Below are 8,957 nucleotides of genomic sequence, written 5' to 3'. Positions count from 1 at the left end.
CCATGTAGTTTGGAATGCAAGCACTGTTCAAAGGCCGAGGCTAAAGAAGACGATATTGATGTCAGGCTAATGACTATAACATGTACAGATGAATGGGACAAGGAACAGCTAAGAAAGTGTCAGCTAGAAGATACAGATCTGTCACGTGTTATGCAAGGGCTCGAACGAAACGAAAGACCAAACAGAGAAGATATGTCAGCAAAGAGTCGCATTGCGAAGCCATATTGGGCACAGTGGAACAGTTTAAAATTGATATCCGGTTGCCTGTGGTGGAGGTCATCTTGGAATCACGACGACGCTCGAGAAAATTAAGCAGAGATTCTATTGGGTTGGTTGCCGTCAGTCGGTCACCGAGTGGATTGCCAACTGCGAGGTTTACAACAGAGCGAAAGGGCCCAAAACACGAATTCATGGCCAGATGAAGCAGTATATTTCAGGTGCACCATTTGAAAGGATCGCCTTGGATGTCGCAGGCTCAATTCCTACTAACAACCACGGAAACAAATACGTACTGGTGGTTATGGATTATTTCAGTAAATGGCCAGAGGTATACCCAATCCCAAACCAAGAAGCAGAAACTGTAGCAGAAGTGGTTACAAACGATGGGGTTGCAAAGTATGGTGTACCAATGGAGATACATTCTGACCAAGGCAGGAATTTTGAATCAGCTGTGTTCCAAGAAATGTTCAAGAAGTTGGGCATTCGAAAAACACGGACAATTGCATTGCATCCTCAGTCCGATGGTATGGTGGAACGTTTCAATAGAACATTGGAGGAGCATTTAAGGAAAGTAGTAGACAAGTACCATAAGGACTGGGTACACACATATCATTATTCTTGATGGCCTACCGATCGGCAGCACATGAGACAACGGGCCAAACTCCCGCAAAGGTAATTTTTTGGCAACGACCTTCGACTGCCAGCTGATTTGAAGTATGGGATAGATGCCGATGCGGAGAGGAATATCAAGAAATCCACTGGTATCTTGGAAGATGAGCTGAGAGAGATACACGATCTGGTAAGGCAACGAGCAAAGATTATGAGTGACAAGCGAGGTACGATAAAGCAATAATTTCGGAAGGGTTTCAGGAAGGAGATTTGGTGCTGCTATACAACCCACAACAAAAAAAAGTTTTGTCCCCGAAATTGCAGTGTAACTGGGAAGACCCATACAAAGTTGTAAAACGGATCAATGATGTAGTGTACCGCATACAAACCATTGGCAAACTACGAACCAAAATGAAAGTGGTTTTTTGGAGAGGCTAGCAGCGTTTAGATCGAGAGATTTGTCTGATCGGGACGATCAGACTTAAGTGGAGGGCAGTGTTACAATATTAGCAACACTAAGGGGTACTGCCATCTCTAAGCCGATGCTAAATAGTGATATCATGCACATCCATAGATCAATCATTATGTATCTACATAAACGAATCACTAATTGCGGCTACACATATGTACGTATACGAACAGCGGAGAAGCCATACACAAACACATGCATATATTTTATCTGAATTGCTCACAAGAGAGGGCAATAATTTGTGCAAGTATTACTCAAATGAGAAGTTATAAGCATAGTTGTTGCTGGTGATTTTGTAGCTGATAACTAACTAGTAAGTTCTGGAATGGAAAGGCCTAGAAGTATGCAATGAGAAATCAAAAAGTATAAAAGGTCGCGCGTAGAGGCGAGAAGTCAGTTTTCATTTGAGCTATCAATCAGTTTGGTTATTAAGCCAGCTAGTTGCAAAGTGTAAATGTTATTGTGAAGTACTTTAATAAAGGGCATTTTTCCATTATTAAATATTGGAGTTATTTATTCAACAGTTTAGTGATTCGAACTTAGAAGAAGGGCAAATAAGACGATTTGCCAGTAAATTCGTTACAATATTGTCAAAGTTTTCATGAAAATTATGGTAGATTGAAAAGAGGGATGTGGCATCCCCCAGCGTGTTAGGGGCTTAAAATATACCCGCGGTGGATAGGAATGTCGTTTAAGAACGAAAACGGCGACCTTGTAACTGATGTTCAGGACACTTCTCTGCTCTCCTAAATGGAGACAACGATTTACCACACAGAGATGATGAACCCGATCCCGCAATCGATGATGATGGAATAAATGTCCCCCCACCTGTTTATGACGAAGTCAGAATAGCAGACCTAGTAAATCTACCATCAATCAGATTTTCACAATGCACCCAATCTTGGAAAAACCCCGCGAAAAAAGAGTCGACACACATCACCTCTTCGTCGATTTTAATGCCGCCTTCGACAGCACGAAAAGAAGCTGCCTATATGCCGCTATGACTGAATTTGGTTTCCCCGCAAAACTTATACGGCTGTGCAAAAAGACGTTGAGCAACACCATGAGCTCAGTCAGAATTGGGAAGGACTTCTCCGAGCCGTTCGAAACTAATCGAGGTTTCAGACAGGGTGACCCCCTATCGTGCGATTTCTTTAATTTAATGCTGGAGAAAATTATACTAGCTGCAGAACTTAACCGCTCTGGAATAATATTCTATAAAAGCGCGCAATTACTGGCGTATGCTGATGAAATTGATATCATCGGCCTAAACACCCTCGCCGTTAGTTCTGCTTACTCCAAACTGTAAAAAGAAGCGGTAAAGATGGGCTTGATGGTAAATAAGGACAAAACGAAGGAGCTACTGTCATCGGGCAAAGAGTCAGCGCATATACGCCTTGGCAACCACGCTACTATTGGCAGCCATAATTTCGAAATAGTAAAAGACTTCGTTTATTTGGGAAAGAGCATCAACACTAGCAACAACATCAGCTCTGAAATCCAGCGAAGAATCACTCTTGTCAATTAATGCTACTTTGGACTAGGTAGGCAATTTAAAAGTAAAGTACTCTCTCGGCAAACGAAAATCATACTCTATAAGTCACTTATCGTACCCGTCCTGCTATGCGGTGCAAAAGCATGGACCATGACAACAGCAGATGAAGCGGCTCTGGGAGTGTTCGAGAGAAGAGTTCTTCGAAAGATTTATGGACCTCTTCGCGTTGGCGATGGCGAGTACCGAAGAAGATTTAACGATGAGCTGTACGAGCTATACGCAGAAATCAACATAGTCCAGCGAATTAAAACGCAGCGGCTGCGCTGGCTAGGCCATTTTATGCGAATGAAAGATAACGCCCCGACCAAGAAAGTGTTACTATCGGAACCCGCCTATGGAAGCAGAGGTAAAGGGTGGCCCCCACTCCGTTGGAAGGACCAGGTGGAAAACGATTTAAACTCCCTTGTTGTGCCAAATTGGCGCCGGAAGGAGCGACTGGCGCGCCTTGTTGGACGGCCATAGCCGTTTAAACGGTTAAGCGCCAATTAAGTAAGTAAGTAAGGCTATGAATGTCGTAAGAGGCGACTAAAAAACCAAATTAATTCAAAGGCTTGTGTAGCGCAACCCTTTCAAGGTGTTGCGAGCGCATCATATAGCTTCCCCAACCCAATTATCAACGTCAAATACCCTTGGCGAATCCTGTTACTTTAACAGCCGAGGCTCTGGTGACCCCACTTTCCTCCTGGGATGGATACTGCTTATATTGGAATTCTTGCAAAAAAAGTTCGCACTCACAGAATTATTATAATATTATCATATTGTCTGTTTTGTGTGTATTCCTTTTTTAAAAAATGGCGTTTTGGTGCAATTTGATAGAACATCAACGAGACAAAAGAGTAACCTCAAATATTAACAACACCCAAAGAAAAACCCCCTCTGACGAGTTTACTTCATGAAAAAATTAAATGTAGCCCAGCAAATATTCGGAGTCAAAGAAGATAAGAAATGAATCCTTATTCGGATTATTTACGCTCATTATAAGCTCATATATGAATCCGGAATGAGTGTATTTTCCTTCTTGCAATGGGCGTTCGATATGAGCCGTAATGTATGAAATTATGTGTGCCTAAATAGGAGTCCGATCAGTTCTCCATTACACTCATAAACAGCTCATAATTTGCTTCTTACATTACTCTTTTCGGAGTCATTTGTGTGCTTTATATTAGGAATAGACTGGGTCAGATCAGTGCGGATTTTCGACGCATGACATTATGGGGAAGCATATCCTCAATATTGGTTGGGAAGGAGGAATTCCGAAGGAAAGCCATAAAAGTAAGGCACATAGAGGTCAGCTCTAAATATATACATATATGTATGTACATATGGACGGCATGAAAACCAAGCAGGACATATATAGCATGGAGGCAGTTTTGTGGTTACAATGAAACATCACGAAATACTTACATACATTGTTGAAATTCTGATCTTTACGGAGATGACAAGACTGCTGTGTTCATGCAAATTTAAATTGCAGGACATGTTATAAATTATGGTTTTATTCAAATTGACTACAAAAAAAAAAAATGTTTTCAAAATAAAATATGAACATTTGTTCCAAATTTGCTTTGTTTGGTGAACACTCTTGGCATACAGCTTTTAATTTTCGTCATATCGGAGTAATAAAAGTCTCTTATATGATCATATTTCTGAGGCTTACATTTTTCACATATTTGGGACTCATATCGGATTCCTACATTATGAGCGCTCCGAGAATGTTTGAGGGGATATGTTATTGTCTTATATATAAAATTCGTTTATGTTGTAGCAGATTTACACTCAAAGGCCCTCTTGCAGAACGGCAAGTTGTTTTTTTAACTCAGAGTTAATTTGCAAAATTCGTCAAAAATGTATAAGCTTAAACCCTCATGCAGGTTAGCCTCTGAGTTAAAAAATAATTTGTCGTTCTGCAAGTAGACCCAAGCCGACGATATATTTGAATACGTAGTCGCAAAACTATTTCAACTTCACTTAAGTTTAGACCGTTCGTATGGCTTACACTATTTTAAAAAGTTATTCGATAATTCCAATACAATCGCGTAGATTGAAAACTTTGTACAAAGAGGTGAAATACCTGTATATCCCATGTATAGAAATCCTCATAAAGGCTTTAATTTTCATATCCCTTATCTTGTAGTTGATCTAGCATTACATAAAAAGCCAAAAAAAATAAAGTAAACTAAATATTTTTGTTATGAAAATAAAAGTTTTAAACCAAAAAATAACTGATATTTTTAGAACGGATTAAAAAAACTCAAAAAATCACTATTACTTTCAAAGAGAAATAAAAAACCTCCAAAAACAACCGCTATCAATCGGGCAAAATAAATAACTGTTATTTTTGGAGCAATATTTAAAACAAAGCCGGCCAAAAGCTGCATATTGTGCAATTTGAGTTCGTATTTTCACACCGACACTAACGATGTGTGATCACGATCGTTTGCTTTCGCTTGTCACTCACTAAAATCAACAGTGAATGCAAAAGGAAAAGTCCATGCTACTTTTTCGGCACATAGTAAAAGCAATATGCTGCAATGTTAAAGTGACTTTTAATACGTTTTAGTTATTATTATTAAGTTCGTTTGAACATACATATTAATATTGACAATTTAAATATTAATTAATAATATTGACAATTTAATATAAGTATCTTTTTATTCGTTCTACTTAGTTTTATTAATTTTCATAATTTTGTTTTTATTGAATAACTTTATGTTTTGAAAATATATATTTCTATCTTTACATTTACTTTGTTTTATAGTTCTTTCTTAATGAAAAAGTGAATTTTTTAAAGTAAATTTTGCATTGAAGAAACACCATACCTTCTTTTATATAAAAGTTTTATCTGACTAGCTCGACCTCCGCGTTTTTAGTTATACAAATATAAGTAAAAATAGTCAGGATTAGCTTGAAATCAAACAACCATAGTCCTTTTTAATTTCAAACTTCACAGTACACATTTTCTTTTAGCACACTGTTTGGAGTTGTCACTCAATTTTTGCACACACTTATGCAATTGTTTTAGGGTTTGTGTGGCCGGCTCTGATTTAAAACTTATAAAATACCAGTTATTTTCCTAGCTAAATAAAACACTCGAAAAATTGCTCTTATTTCCAAAAATAACTGTTATTTTCCGAGCGAAATAGAAACCTCAACAAATAACCATTTAAAAGCGATTATGAACGATTATGAGTCATGGAGCACGCAAACCGGTGACGACCTATCCAAATGATCCGTATGTTAAAAATGCTTTCGAGCCCACTCGCTGGGGTTATGTCACAAATGTACCAAACAAAGACAACAACCACCAAATCACCAAATCTTTTTTAGAAATTATGAGAAAAAAATTTCAAAAACTTGTTTTCTTATATACAGAAACGCAAGCTCGAGCTTTACGATATTGGATTATGGTTAAACAGGTGTTATGGGAACTTTTTACAGCCTTACTATTCTCGGGATGTAAGTTTTGTGTAAGATTTGTATTTTTCTCGTTTATATAATTTTTAAAACCCTTTCGGCGCGTTCATGCTCAAGCCACAGCATCACCATGTGCTTTGATATCGCTGCAACCGTGCTTAATAGCTTTTTGCACCGCAAAATACAAAAATGGAATGGAAGCTCGGTTATAATTGGCAACCAATACCAATTTCAGTAAGATATAGTACTTATGTACTTTATTGTTATGGCAAATAAATTTTTTTTTACGTACGCCTTGTCCGCGTTATTTTGAAGCACGAGATGAAGTTTTGCAACGACCCGAGGTCAAGCTTGAGCTAACGCTTTATGAAGCGCCTTTTAAGAATTTGACCAAACTATCAGGAATGCCCATTCAAAATGCCGAAGATGTGAACTCACTTTATATAACTTTATTGGCAGAGGTAAGTAGAAAGATCAGCCTTGCGCACTTTACACATATTCTAGTAGAGAAAACACCATATTTTTTCTGTCGTTGTTGTTACTTAAACTTAAGCGTTACAACTTTTATATTTCTTATCACATTTCCTCACATCAACATCGCTTGTACCCGCAGACCCTGAGAGAGCACGATATATTGTAACGAATTTAGGGAAATTCCGCTTATTTGCAACCTTCTGCTTACGTAGGTATCGCTAAACTGTTGAATAAAACACTCCAATATTCTGTATTACAAAATGGTCTTTATTATACTACTTTGAAAGTACTTCGCAATTAAACTTCACTTCGCAACTGATAGCGTGCTTAAATCAAATTGATTACGGACTACTCAGCTTCTGCTGCTTCTATACTCTCTGCCCAAACGACGTTTCTTCTTCTAGAATCCTCTACCTGGTCGCCAGCCATACGCGCATGTATTTGTAGTGTGTAACCATATGCATGTGTATATGTAAGCGAAGTAATATTCGGTAATATTCGTAACACTGCCCTCCACCTAATCTGATCATACCGATCAGACAAAATTTCCGGTCTACACTCTGCTGACCTCTCTAAATGAACCACCCTTCTATTTCGTGGTTTCCCAATTGTTTGTAGGCGGTAAATGACATCACTGGTCCTCTTCATAACTCGGGCGGTCCCAACTGCACCAAAGTTTGGATTGAACACATTTCCGCAGGTGGGGGTTGTATAGCAGTACCAAATCTCCCTCCAGGAAACCTTCCCAATTATTGTCCTTGTCGAACCTGTGTTTCATCCTACTACTCTTTATCCTGGACCGTTCCCTCACACTCTGCTGTTTGGCCAATGAACTACTTCGTAGAGCTTGCGCTTGACGGATTGGCTTCGCATAACCAGTATCTCTCCGATGTTTCACAACAGTAGTGCGCCCTGGCTTGAAACCACCCTTGCATTCTTTCTAGGAAAATCTTTCTATCGTTTTAGTGCATCCATTAGAGTTTGTTAATGCCAGTGTTTTCGTCGCGGGTACCTTGGGTTTTGATTTGTTTGGCCCATTCATTCCTTCAACCTTTGCCCGATTTACTTTCCTTGACTTTTGTGGTCTCTGTTGAAGCTCCTCCACCTAAGAAGTCCACTCCCAATATGACTTCATCAACAATCTCTGCCACAACGAGTTTGTGTAGAATCGTGACCTTTCCAATTAAGACCTCACATACCACTTCACCTTGGACTTGGCTATACTCGCCAGTGACCGTACGCAATCTTGCTCCAGGTAACGGTTTTACTCTCCTGTTGACCAAGTCAGATCGGATTAAGGAATGAGATGCGCCGTATCTACAGTGAGTACACGTTCTTTGCCATCCACATTTCCTCTGACGGTAAGACTGCTCGAGTTTCTTCCAATTTGTGAGATATCACAGGGCATTCAATAGCTGGGGCAAGTTTTCGATCTTTACATCTGACTCGCTCTTGAGATAAGCAAGTTGGAACTACCAGGACCGGTGCTGCAATGACGTGCAATGTGACCTGGGTTACCGCATTTGAAACACTTCATAACTCCAGCATCTTTCTGTCCTGATCCCTTCAGTGCTTTCAAAATTGCGTCTACCCAATCTGGTCCTTCTGCTTCCACACGGCGGGTTTTGAAAGCTGGCTTACACAGAAGCGAAGCTGTTTCCCGAATCGGAGCATGTGATACCGTTTCTGTGAATGTAGGTTTTGGGTTAGCGTATGTCACCCGCTTCGTTTTAATATCCCGTATTCCATTAATAAAGCTGTGGATTTTTACCCTTTCGGTCTATTCCACGGCTACGTTCGCATTCGCTAAATGTGCCAGCCTTTCAGCATCCGACGCAAACTCTTGCAATGTTTAGCCAGGCCTCTGGAAGCGGTTCAGTAACTCCATTTGGTATATCTGTCTCCTATGCTCGATTCCGTATCGCCGTTCTACAGCAGCCACCAACGCTTCATAATAGTTTCACTCCCCTTCGGGAATCGGCTGTAGGATTTCGGCTACTGGTCACTTCCGTGCTACGAATAGAGCTGCAACTTTATCTTCGGCATTCCAGTTTTTCACTGCTGCGGTCTTTTCAAACTGTAGCTTAAAGACTTGGAAAGGAACAGAACCGTAAAAAGATGAAGTTTTCACCTTCGTATTGCTTGCTGAAACAGCTGGGCTATTTAGTTGCAACTACTATATACTACCTCTCAAAGCATCCACCTCGGCCTCGATTT

The 8,957-nt window shown here is 39.7% G+C and overlaps 1 pseudogene; it reads left to right on the top strand.

Annotated features, from left to right (window-relative positions):
- The first annotated feature begins 6,037 nt into the window (after positions 1–6,037).
- Positions 6,038–8,957, top strand: part of LOC137254313 (venom acid phosphatase Acph-1-like) — a 75,506-nt pseudogene continuing 72,586 nt past the window's right edge.

Source organism: Eurosta solidaginis, chromosome 5 (genome assembly GCF_040869045.1).
Source record: "Eurosta solidaginis isolate ZX-2024a chromosome 5, ASM4086904v1, whole genome shotgun sequence".
Lineage (NCBI taxonomy): Eukaryota > Metazoa > Arthropoda > Insecta > Diptera > Tephritidae > Eurosta > Eurosta solidaginis.
The sequence above is the reverse complement of the archived record's forward strand: the minus strand, read 5'-3'. Positions and strand labels throughout refer to the sequence as shown.